The sequence below is a fragment of the Saimiri boliviensis genome, chromosome 3, assembly GCF_048565385.1.
Source record: "Saimiri boliviensis isolate mSaiBol1 chromosome 3, mSaiBol1.pri, whole genome shotgun sequence".
NCBI lineage: Eukaryota > Metazoa > Chordata > Mammalia > Primates > Cebidae > Saimiri > Saimiri boliviensis.
In genome coordinates, this window is record NC_133451.1 from 38,031,598 (window position 1) to 38,044,932 (window position 13,335).

Consider the following 13,335-nt stretch of genomic DNA (forward strand, 5'->3'; position numbering starts at 1 on the left):
CTCGTCTTTAAATAAAATAATTAATTAATTAATAAGCGGCCGAACGCAGTAGCTCACACCTGTAATCCCAGCCCTTTGGGAGGCCAACATGGGTAGATCATTTGAGGTCAAGAGTTCAAGACCAGTTTGGCCAACATGGTAAAACCCCATCTCTACTAAAAATAAAAAAATTAGCCAGGCATGGTGGCATGCGTCTTTAATCCCAGCTACTTGGGAGGCTGAGGCAGGAGAACCACTTGAACCCAGGAGGCAGAGATTGCAGTGAGCTGAGATCGCGCCAATGTGTTCCAGCCTGGGCAACAGTGAGACTCCATCTCAAAAAATAATAATTTAAAATAAAAGACAACCATAAAGACTAGATTATGGTGGGGATGGGGGAGTTCACTTTATAAACTTGGTATGCAAAGCCACATATGAGTGGCTCTTATGTTCTCTCAACTGCTCCCTCATTCAACTGCCAACATTTGCTAAAGGCCTTACGTCCCAGGCACTGTGTTATCCTTAGGTGACTGCCATTTCAAACATGAAAGTATCTAATAATATGTGCAAATCAAAAGCATTTAGCTATACTTTCTAATTATTATATTTATATTAAAATGAAGCTATAAATTTTGCAACCCATGACTTTTCCAGGTTTCCAATTACTAAATGTAAAAAGTAAGCCACTGCTTAAAGCAAGCATGTAGTAGACATCTCTGAGAATGCCAGTGCCCTTCACTACAAGCACATTTTCTCTAATAATTTACAGCTTACCCCACCTTCCAAGGGCCTCCAAAAACCACAGATATATACATTAGATGGAGCCACACTCTTGGCCACAATGGACTAGACCAGGAGTGAGCACTTGAGCAAGGTGCTCTTTATCCTTGATTTGCTGAACCACTGTGTACAAACCAAGATGCTAAAGGTTTATTTCTACACTCAGTGAGATAGGTTAGCAGGCTCCTAATAAATTCCCCCAGTTTGCTTACACTAAAGTGTTTGTTTGTTTGTTTTTGTTGTTGTTGTTTTGTTTTTTTTTTGAGACGGAGTTTCACTCTTGTTACCCAGGCTGGAGTGCAATGGCGCGATCTCGGCTCACCGCAACCTCCGCCTCCTGGGTTCAGGCAATTCTCCTGCCTCAGCCTCCTGAGTAGCTGGAATTACAGGCACGTGCCACCATGCCCAGCTGATTTTGTTGTATTTTTAGTAGAGACGGTGTTTCACAATGTTGACCAGGATGGTCTCGATCCCTTGACCTCATGATCCACCCGCCTCGGCCTCCCAAAGTGCTGGGATTACAGGCTTGAGCCACCGCGCCCGGCCCAAGTGTTTGTTTTTTTAAACCTGATACCAAAAGATTTAAATTAAAACATACTTGTTCCACTTCTCTTCAACTATAGTCAATCTAAAGTCAAGCTTTAATAAAAATTTATCCATAACTCTTTCTAGAGCACATCCAAGGCCTAATACAGTTAACAGATTTCAGTTCAACTGTATATTACATATGTTACATATGTTACAAAGAGTCAACAGACGAGGTTCAGTCACTCATATATCTGTTCTCTTTACCTAACTACTGGTTCTTCTCCACCGCTTTGCCAGAAAGGAAAAAGGCGTCTGGTTCACAAGGCTATTTTAAGTGGAATAGGTAACATCATGATTCCACTTAAAATAGCCACATGGATCACTCATAATAGTCCTAGCAACTAACCATTGAGAATATAATCTCAAGTCCTTTCCTTTTCTCTAAAACAGTAACACAATGATTATGGTATTACAGAAACTCAAATTTTTTTATACTTGGCAGCTGACCAATTATACCCAGTGTACGTAAAATTTCTTATTAAATTTTATAGTATTTATTTGCTTTAAGTTCAACAATTGTACTTCTGGGCAAGAGGAAGTCCCTTAATGGAGAAAGAAAAACTTAAATTATCTCTGTGAAATTATGGTGCTCTACTAGTTTCCCTCCACCTGAAAAATGCCAAAAATACTAACATTCCATTTCCACTACACCTAGCCGTGCTTATAAGCAATATGACAGAAAACTCCAGAGCTGAGTCGGTAAGATCAACTACTATGGAGAACAGATTGCAATAAAAGAGGAAGGCAAACATTAAATGACCATGTAGGCAAGATGGCTTCAACTATAATAATGGGAATACAAATAGAGAGATGCGTTATTTATAATGTGGGAAAACAAATAACCTAAGTATCTATTAATATATATATTCAACCATGTAACGAAATCTCTGCAAATATAAAAATTATAATGAATATTCGTATTTACTGATAGAAATATATTCATATGTTTATTAGGTGAAAAAAGCAGATGACATAACAGTATGTTTAATGACAGTCTATATATATAACTTTTAAATTTACAGTCTAAAATCTGAAAATAATAAAACGTTAACAATTTTTATCTTTTAATTAGGGAAATATGGGTAGTTTTCAGGTCTTTTTTTTTTTTTTTTTTTTGAGACAGAGTCTCGTTCCGTTGTCAGGCTGGAGTGCAGTGGCGCAATCCTAGCTCACTGCAACCTCCACCTCCCAGGTTCAAGCGGTTCTTCTCCCTCGGTGCCTCCCAAGTAGATGGGATTACAGGCATGTGCCACCATGCCCAGCTAATTTTTGTATTTTTAGTAGAGACAGGGTTTCACCATGTTGACCAAGATGGTCTCAAACTCCTGACCTTGAGATCCGCCCGCCTCGGCCTCCCAAAGTGCTGGGACTACAGGCAATGAGCCACCACACCTGGCCAGTTTTCATGTTTTCTTCATACCTTTTGGTACAGTTTGACTGTGTCTCTAACCCAAATCTCATCTTGAATTCCCACGTGTTGTGGGAGGGACCCAGCGGGAGGTTTTTAAATCATGGAGGCAGACCTTTCACATGCTGTTCTCATGATAGTGAATAAGTCTCACGAGATCTGATGGTTTTATAAACGGGAGTTACGCTGCACAAGCTCTCTTCTCTGGTCTGCCACCACTTGAGACATGCCTTTTACCTTCCACCATGATTGTGAGGTCCCTAGCCACGTAGAACTGTAAGTCCAATAAACCTCTTTCTCTTATAAATTTCCCAGTCTCAAGTATGTCTTTATCAGCAGCATGAAAACAGACTAATACACCCTTTTCTCCATCTAATGTTTTACAACAAATTAACTACATCCTAGAACTCTCTGACCACTTAGCTTTCAGAATCAGTGCTTTAGTTTTTCTCTCCTCTCCACTCTTCTTTGTTCACTTCTGCTCATTTTTTATCAGCATCTCTGCTATTCTGTTGCTGGCTTCAAAGATGTCATGTTATCATTTATTATTAATAAGTTATTATTATTGAACATTAAACTTCATGCCAAGAACTTTATAATAAATTATCTTTAGTCAATTAGTCTTACCTCCTTATTCAATACATAGACCCCATTTTCCACATTCCTAACAAAAAAATTAGACTAGGCTTAAATACTTTCAAAATTGAGCGACGTTAATTCACCCTCTTCCTTTAGTGAATAGCAAAATATTGTACTGCTTAGGAAAGTTTTTCTTTATATTAAGTCAAAATACTTCCTGTTAACTCCATCTACTTTCCTTAATCTATCCTCTGTAAAGGGAGAAAAAGTATATCTACTTTTTACACATTCAGCATCTAAAGACTGACCATATTTCCTCCTTACATCGCCTTCTCTATGAATAGTAAAACAGTTTCAAGCCACTCAACATTTAGGTTACTGGAAAGATTAAATTTTTCTTAAAGGGCTGGACCTGGTGGCCTATGCCTATAATCCCAGCACTGTGGGAGGCCAAGACAGGAGGATCACTTGACCCCAAGAGTTCAAAAGAGTGAGACCCTCATCTCTACAAATAAAATAAACTAAGACAAACTTTTAAAGGCTAAGTGCCCAGTGTGACACCTCACCATGTTAACAGCCATTCAATAAATAAAAGTAGTATTCTCTGGTAAAAACAATGCTGAACCAGAAGTCTAGAAAACTAAAATTCTAACCTGAGTTTGACTTACTATTTTTATTTTAATTAATCATCTGGGTTTCACTGTGGTCTTCTGTAAAATGCTGGACCAAACAAACTCAAGATTTTTCCCCTCCACAATTTTATGACTCTATGAAGAGCCATATAGGTTTTTTTTTAAATATTATATACAATGTTGGTGAAAATGTAATGAGTTTGTACTAATAAAAACACTAATTATAAAAGTGTAAATCAGTGTAACTTTTCTAGAAAGCAATTTGTTAGAACATATCCAGAACCTTAAGTTCATATCCTTTAGCATAGTAACTCTTGGAGATAATCAGAGGTGATGGCAAATATTTACATATAAATATAGTCTAGTCATCACACTACTAGCAACATGGAAAGTGTAAGCAACTGAAATGTTTGAAATCAAGAAAAGATTCACATAAATTATGGTCTAACTATACAATGGACTCATGCAACCATGAAGAAAATAAGCCCAAATTTCAAGGCTAAAAAAATTAAAAAAACAAAAAAAACCTCATGAAAACAGCAAAATTAAGCTGTCAAAAAAACAAAATGCATCACTCTGTTCTTTTATGTGCACCCTAATGTTATAGGTATAAATATCACCCCTATAAGGGGAGGTTCTTGTCATAAGCCTCCTCTACCAGAGATCTCTTTACAATAGTGGAGGGTAACAGAGCCCTTCTCTGACTGAATACATGAATTTAAATTAAGCAGTGTCTTCAAGCTATAGGTCAAAAAAGTATACTATACCTAAACACAGGCATAATTTTATAAGCGTTTTTATAATTTGAGTAAAAATGCAATTAAACATGGATCTCCAAAGGAAAAATATGGGAGTGTTCTACAAGATACTTCAAGTATGTTTTCATTGTGTTAAACAAAAATTGCAAATAAGGCTCCTTTTTCTCTTTTAACTACAAATTAACAGTTCTTCAGGTCCCTTTGAAGGTACAAGTAACTCTAGTAAAACACAGTTATGAAAAGAAAAAAGGAGGGTAATTCCCAAGGACTGGCTCCCTTGCTTTAATACTTAGTGCCCCCTGATTTGTCAATGTCCCCCTACTCCTTACAGTTATGAGAATAACTATCATGAAAAAAAGTAAATTCATGATCCTAAGCATTGAGATATTTCTCACAAATAGAAAGAATTTCATATTTATTCTATAATGGGTATCTGATAAGCCACAGGCATATCTGAAAACCCTGTCATCTTGCCTTGATGAAACCAGAAAACTTGAAGAACAAGTAGTCCTACTGTTTTTCTACTATATCTTCTAAACTAGTTGTCTTAAGCCCTCAACATTTTAAAGGCTATACCAATATATTATGGAAAGAAGACAAAACAGGCCAAGGATGCAACTAGCTACTTGAAACAGTGACTTAACAGGTGTTGCTGTGAGGATCTGCATATAAAATAAATATTTTACAACCCTACACAACGTATAGAGATGAAACATTCCAAATAAAATTGTAGTTTTTCTTCTTTTTTAACATTTGTTCTTGTTTTCTAATAAGCTTAAATTGGATTCCGCCTCATAGGAAGCCAAAGGCAAACTATGTTCTCTTCTCCCTAGAAACTTAGAATAAAATGATGATAAACAGATCTAAGTCAAATAGAGGAGAATTGGTTAAAAATCATGGACAATTGAACACTTAGAATTTCCCTCTAGGATATCTGTCCTCTTGTTAAAAACACCATTTATTTTTATTTATAGACAACATAACCTCAAATGTGGTACCAACAACCACACAAACTAGCATTATCACATTATCCTACACACAGCAGAGGAATTGCCTGGCAGAGAAGATTGTTTTGACATTCTAAGTTAGATACATTCATTTATCTAGAAGAATAATAAAAATAAATTAAAATACAAAAATGTATTTATAAGAAGAAAAAAAATCTAATTCTGGAATTCATACTGCTAAGAATCTAGTCTTTCCAAACAGATCTCTGAATTCTAATTCTGTGATTTTCTTTTCTTTGGTCTAGAATATACAAAAAGCAAATTAATGAAGAGATTCAGTTACAGAAATTAAAAATAATTTATTTAGCAACAACTCAAAAACTAAAATAAGAATCAAGGTGTTTAAAGCCTTTTTCTATAAAGCTTCTTTTCAATATTTCCTTGAGTCAAAAATCTAAACTGTCATTTTGGTTTTAGAGGCAGAAAAAGGTTCATATATGTGCCAAGCCTTCAATAAATACTGGTGTAATTAAGTGGATGGAAAAGAAACTAAACATACCACTTTTACCCATTTATGTGGTGAATCAGACACTCTATACTTACTGGCATAATAAAATAAAACTTCTAAGACTGCTCATCTTCAATCAAGAAACCAGTGATCTCGGGCCCAGGACAGTGGCTCACACCTGTAATCCCAGCACTTTAGGAGGCCAAGGCGGGCAGATCACGAGCTCAGGAGATGGAGACCATCCTGGCTAACACAGTGAAACCTCATCTCTACTAAAAATACAAAAAAACTAGCCAGGTGTGGTGGCCGGGCCTGTTATTCCAGCTACCTGGGAGGCTGAGGCAGGAGAATCCCTTGAACCCAGAAGGCAGAGGTTGCAGTAAGCCAAGATTGTGCCATTGCACTCCAGCCTGGGCAACAAAGCCGGACTCCATCTTAAAAAAAAAAAAAAAGAAAAAAAGAAACCAGAGATCTCATGATTCACTACAAATGAATCCTCTTAGAATCAAATAGTCAGTTATTTTTTTTAAATAAACCTTATTTTATAATTTGTGGGGTCTAGTGAGGTAGCTGAGTAATGACAAATAAGAAAAAAAAGTATTGGCTTAAAATGTGATGTTATCCACCACACAGGTAACAAGTCTACTGGAATGCCTAAATAAGAAAAAGTAGGGGAGAGGCCTGGACGGTTGGCCACAAGTGTATTACCCAGAGCTTCTTAAAATTCTAAGGCATAAAACAGGCAACAGAAGGAAACCTGCCTGGCCACAGAGTTAAGGAAGTGATTCCGCATGCAATTTCCCCAGTGCCCTTCACATATCTTCCCCACAAAAGAGGAGAGAACAGTGCTGGTCTGAGTATGAAAGCCAAGTAGAAATCATTTGTATATTATTTTATTATATATTATATTGTATATTATTAGTACTTAACGATATTTTCATAACACAATCCTACTTCCTTGGCATTATGGAATACAGTCCTATGTCTCTCAGTTTCACAAGTGCCTGACAGCAAAGTACATGTCTCCAGAACAGTCTGTTAATTTCCAAAGATGCTTCGGAACCTCAAAAATCTTAGTGTCTCATTATTTACTCTGCCCTTATCAAATCTCCTTCCTCTCCATACGCCACTTAATTTTTTTCAGGTCTCATAATATACACTAATAAAAGAGAACTGAAGAACAAATTAGTAGAAAAGATTTATAAGAAAGCATCTAGCTGTCACACATATGTGCATTTGCAGATAAAATTGCTAAAGCACTATCAGTGACCTTTGAATCATCATATAAAAATAGAAGTCCCTGAAGATTAAAGAGAAGAAGTGAAGTCCTAATTGTCAAAAAAGAGAAAGGGCCAGGCATGGTAGCTCACACCTGCAATCCCAGCACTCTGGGAGGCCAAGGTGAGCACATCAACTGAGATCAGTAGTTCAAGACCAGCCTGACCAACCTGGTGAAACCCTGTCTCTACTAAAAATACAAAATTAGTCAGGGATGATGGCACACACCTGTAATCCCAGCTATTCAGGTGGCTGAGACAGGAGAATTGCTTGAACCCAGGAGGTGGAGGTTGCTATGAGCCGAGATCTCGCCACTACACTACAGCCTGGGTAACTGAGCAAGACTCTATCTCAAAAAGAGAGAGAGAGAGAGAGAGAGAGAGAGAGAGAAAGGAAAATCTGCAACCACAGAACTACAGAAGATGACAGGTTTAGTGACAATGCTATGCAGTAACATCATAAACAGGTCAAGACCAGTATATGGCACTCAACTGAAGTGGACAAGAGCTCACTGAGAATAACTCAAGGCCTAAGCCTTCATTTACTCCATGAGTTATCAGACTAAATGAATACTAAAAACAAGAGACATCTGTACTTAAGATATCTACCAAATTCTCTTCTGGTAAGAGTATGGCAGGGTTTCTAACCTTCACGTTACTGACATTTTAAGCCAAGTAACTCTCTGTCCTATATATTGTAGTATGCTTAGCGGCATACCTGGCCTCTACCAATCACATGCCATAGCATCCCCCAATTGTGACAACCAAAAATGTCTGCAGATATTGCAAAAGGTCCCCCAGAAGGCAGTATCACTCTTGGTTGAGAAACACTGATTTATGTCAAGATAGAGAAATACAAAATAATAGTCATTACTAAGATTCGTAAGTAAATAGACAGCTATTCATAAAAAACTAAACAGCTATATCCAGGGTACTGATGATGATTCAAAGCAAATTCTGAAACAACTTTATTTGTCCCTTAATGCTAAAAAATTTTAATAATGATTCAGGAAGAAACACAAAGATAAATCTATCAAATCTGTAGAAGATATAAAACTAAATGACATGAAAAAATAAGTGTATGAAAGACATCTAAAGATCTACTGGATTCTTCTACTGGGAGGGAAGGAAGAAGAGAGAGGTAGGGCATTAAGTTATGAAAAGGCAAGCTCTATAAGATGCTACTCGAGTGTGTGTGTGTGTGTGTGTGTGTGTGTGTAAAGCTGGATGAGGGAATGAAACATTTACTTAATTTAAAATAATATTAATTTAAATACTTCATCTTCAAAATTCTAAATTTATTTTTTATGCAGAATTTCAGTGTACAAATTAATATTAATTTTTGAACAAGTATAATCAAAGAAATATAATGCTCACTTGAAGGAAATTTTCTGCCTTAATCATTCTAGGTTTCCCTGAAAACATTTAAGAGAAGCTCTCTATCATATACAGAATCTATACCTATTTGTCTGAAATACAAAACTGTATGTCTCTAAAAGTTAGCAAAGAGAATGTTACACACATCCCCAGGAATATTTTCTGCTGCTTGTTCGAAAATCACAAGTCAGTGTTATTACATGGTAACCTGTAACCTAGAGAACACAACATCGCCAATTTTTTTCACGTTTAACACTCCTCAAATAATTATAACTTCAGGAGCACTAACTGCCTCAGGAATTATGTGCACAATTAAAATTACCAGTCAAACAATTCAAGACAGGAAAAACCCCCACCATTTTCGATCAAACAGCAGGCCATGATGAAACCATAACAAAAGGTCAATCTTTGCCAAACAAGACTCAAGGTCTCTCACTTCATTAAACAGATAAAAGTAAATATATTTACCCAGTACAACAAGTATTTGGGTTTTTACCAACCTTGAAGAACATTTTACTAGAGTCAATAGTTGGCTACAAAGATATTTATAAGCAATTCCTTCCTTTTCCTGTAACTTGGGAAATTAATGTGGCTAAATTAGTTTTTAAAAATCAATAAATCCTAGAAGACAGATTTAATCAAGGTGATGAAAAATATTTCTCCTGGAGTGAAACGGAAAGCCTAAAAATCTGTATAACAATAGTCTAAAAAGGTAGCTATATAACAATATAAGCAAAAATACTTGAAACCTACATTTTTCCTAAATCTGTTTTTCATTGTTTATAAAGCACTATGCAATAGAAATAAAATGCAAGCCACATATAAAATTTCAAATTTTCTCATAGCCACATTTTTAAAAGTAGAAAGAAATAAGTGAAATTAATTTTAACTTCATATTTTATCTAAACCAATAGATGCAAATTATTAGCATTTTAAAATGGTATCAGTAACAAAAAATTAACAAGGTAGTTTGCCTTTTTTGTGTAGGAAGTTTTTGAAATCTGTGTTTTTACAAATAATTTTTTTTTTTGGGGGGGGCTCACTCTGTCACCCATGCTGGAGTGCAATGGCACCATCTCGGCTCACCGCGCCTCCGCCTCACGGGTTCAAGCAATTCTCCTGCCTCAGCCTCCAGAGTAGCTGGGATTACAGGCACCTGCCATCATGCCCAGCTAATTTTTGTATTTGTTTCACCATGTTGGCTAGCCTGGTCTTAAACTCCTGACCTCAAGTGATCCGCCTGCCTCGGCCTCCCAAAGTGCTAGGAATGCAGGCCTGAGCCACCGCACTCAGCCTTTAAAATAAATTTTATTGTATATATCTAAAGTATACAACATGATGCTAGGGGATATATAGATAGTAAAACAATTACTATAGTGAAGCAAATTAACATATCCATCATCTCACACAGTTACTCTTTTTTATTTTTGTGGCAAGAGCAACTAAAATGTACTCATTTAGCAGGAATCTCAAATACAGTAAACTTTATTCACTATAGTCCTCATGTTATACACTAGATCTCTGGACTCGTTCATCCCATGTATCTGCTGTAATATTCCATTAACATATATACCACAATTCCTTCATCCATCCACCGTCAGACACTTAGGCTGTCTCCATAATCTTGGCTATTGTACATAATGCTGCAATGAATACAGAGTGCAGATAACTTTCCAAGGTGGTGATTTCACTTCCTTTAGGTATATGCTCAGAAGAGAGATCGCTGGGTCATATGGTGGCTTTATTTTAATTTCACTGGGCTTCTCCATACTATTTTCCATAATGGCTACACCAATCTACATTCCCAGCAACGGTGTACAAGGTTCCCTTTTCTGCACACCCTGAATAATATTTGTCATCTCTTTACTCTGATAATAACCATCCCAATGGTTTGCATTTCCCTAAGGATTAATGATATAAGCACATTTTCATATACCTGTTGGCCACTTTTATGCATTCTTTGGAGAATGTATAAAAGTGCTCTTTGCCCAGTTTTTAATTTGTTTGTTTTTCTACTGTTGAATTGTATGAATTCTTTATATATTTTAGGTACCAACCCTTTAGCAGATATATGATTTGCAAATATTTTTTCCCAAACTGTAGGCTGTAATTTTATTTTGCTGATTGTTTCCTCTGCTGTGTAAAATCTGTATTTTACATTTACAGCATTCTCAATTCAGGCTAAGCACATTTCAAGTGCTCAATGGCCACAAATAACTAGTAGTTCCCATACTGGACCACACAAATCCATAACATAAGTGAGTCAAATATCATTTCCAAATTTCTAAAGCTCAGTTACAAAATAAACAGAAAGCCCTAAGTATCTAAACAAATACCAAATGTCTTTAAAGGCAGATGTAGGCTTATAATAGAGTCAAAACTTAAGAATAACATTTAATACTTATTGAGCATTTACTATTTTAGATCCTAAGTCAGACCCTATTTTAAATGCTTTTCAAGGATTATCTCATTTGATTGTCACAAAGGCAGCTGATGTAGATACTAGTAAAGTCTCCATTTTACATATAAGTACACTAAAACACAAGGAAAGTTAAGTAAAGATTAACTGGGGCCATGCTTTTAAACAGTATATATGCTATGCTGCAAGAAAAATGCCAATAGAACCAAAGGTTGTTTGTGAAATCAGAGTACAAAAGATAAGAGAAGTAAGAAATAATGAAGAAAAAATTATATCTTTTGGAATTAACAGGTTTTTTAAAACTGAATCATGTCATATGATACTTTTCCACAAAAAGCTCCAATCTCCACATAAACAATACAGGTTTTTATTCAAATTTTTATTGTTAAACTATTAGACAAATATTGGGAACATTCATTCTATTTTATGGAATTAGGTATTGCCCAATTCTATTACACACACACACACACACACACACACACACACACACATTTATTAAACCTTATACTGGCAATATAGACAAAAATATTTATGACCTAATATTGAAAAGCATGGTTTTAGTTTAAAGAGTAATGAAAGTATTACTTTAAGGTCAAGGATTTTCCAGTGCTTGAAAAGCTGTACTTTTCTTTTTTGAAACGCTTATATTTGTGATTTTATTATGCCAATCTTATTGTGGACTTTTTTAGTCTCATTCTCTTATATGGAGGAAAAGGCTACCTTCCTCCCATTCACCTATCATTTCAAACAATAAAATATGAAAAAACAGGTAATAATAAAGATAGCTTCTTCCCAACATCTCAATTCTAAGAAAACAACAGAATAATGCATAATACTGAACACCACCTTAGATAGGTACATCACATCCCAAGTTTTTTAGCTAAAACAAGAAGACAATGTTTACTTTCACATGTACAACAGCTACCAGCAAAATGACACAAATACTGCCTAATGTTCATTAAAAGTTCAGATAAAAAGCTGGGTATCTCTTCAGAAAATAACATTCAAAAATTGCTCATCTTAATGAATGATTCGATACAGAAAGAAAAAAATTCCTTCTCTGAAATAAACAGTTCCATGTGAAAGAAAATCTGTGATCACAGCTTAAATTGTCTGACCTTTTTGTTTACTTAAAATCGAAAGATAACAACAGCCTTGATCCACAGTTGAAGGCCATGGCTGGCTGCACACTAACTTTGACGTTTTTCAGGGTGTCACTGGCTGATCACACCACCTTCAGTTACATAACAAACCTATCACCATACAGTTCTTACTCTTCCCCTCCCACATATTCAAAACTTCACAAAAGTAGCCAGAGGTAAAGGGAAGCCTCTCAAGAGTTCGTTTGCACAATGTGCCTGAGCAGATATTTAGCAACAACACAAAAAGGTTAAGAGTCAATCAGCCACCTGCCCATAACAAAGAAACATCTCAGTTTACTAAAACTTTTCCAAAAAATATGTTCATATCACTTATATTTTGTCTTTGATATTCTGAAACAATTTCATCAGCAAATGTTTCATATAACTTACAAAGTTCACCTATGGATTTTGTTTTTCTTTTTATTTTTTTCCTTTTGCCTGCAAACTATATGTGTCAGGCACTGGGTTTGGCACTTCCTGTACATCTTCCCATATTATTCTAGTATGGTCTCCTCTAAGGGTTAACAACATTACAATAAAAATGATTTCACCACTAAATCTGAGTTTTTTTTCTAGGATGACAATATAACTCTGGAATCCTTACATAAAAGAACAGTATCCAGTCAGGCTCAGTGGCTCATGCCTGTAATCCCAGTACTTTGAGAGGCTAAGGCAGGCAGATCACGAGGTCAGGAGTTCGAGACCAGCCTGACCAACATGGTGAAACCCCTTCTCTACTAGAAATGCAAAAATTAGCCAGGCGTGGTGGCACCTGCCTGTCATCCCAGATACTCAGGAGGCTGAAGCAGGAGAACCGCTTGAACCTGGGAGGCGAAGGCTGCAATGAGCTGAGATCATGCCATGCATTCCAGCCTGGGCGACAGAGTGAGACTGTCTCAAAAAGAACAGTATCCCTGTAACAATTAATTAGGTGACAAAAT

The 13,335-nt window shown here is 36.1% G+C and overlaps 1 protein-coding gene across 1 annotated transcript in view; it reads right to left on the minus strand.

The window, feature by feature from the left end:
• The window catches only part of RFC1 (replication factor C subunit 1), a 94,619-nt gene that overhangs the window by 55,426 nt on the left and 25,858 nt on the right, over positions 1-13,335 (minus strand). The gene's annotated exons all lie outside the window — the stretch shown is intronic.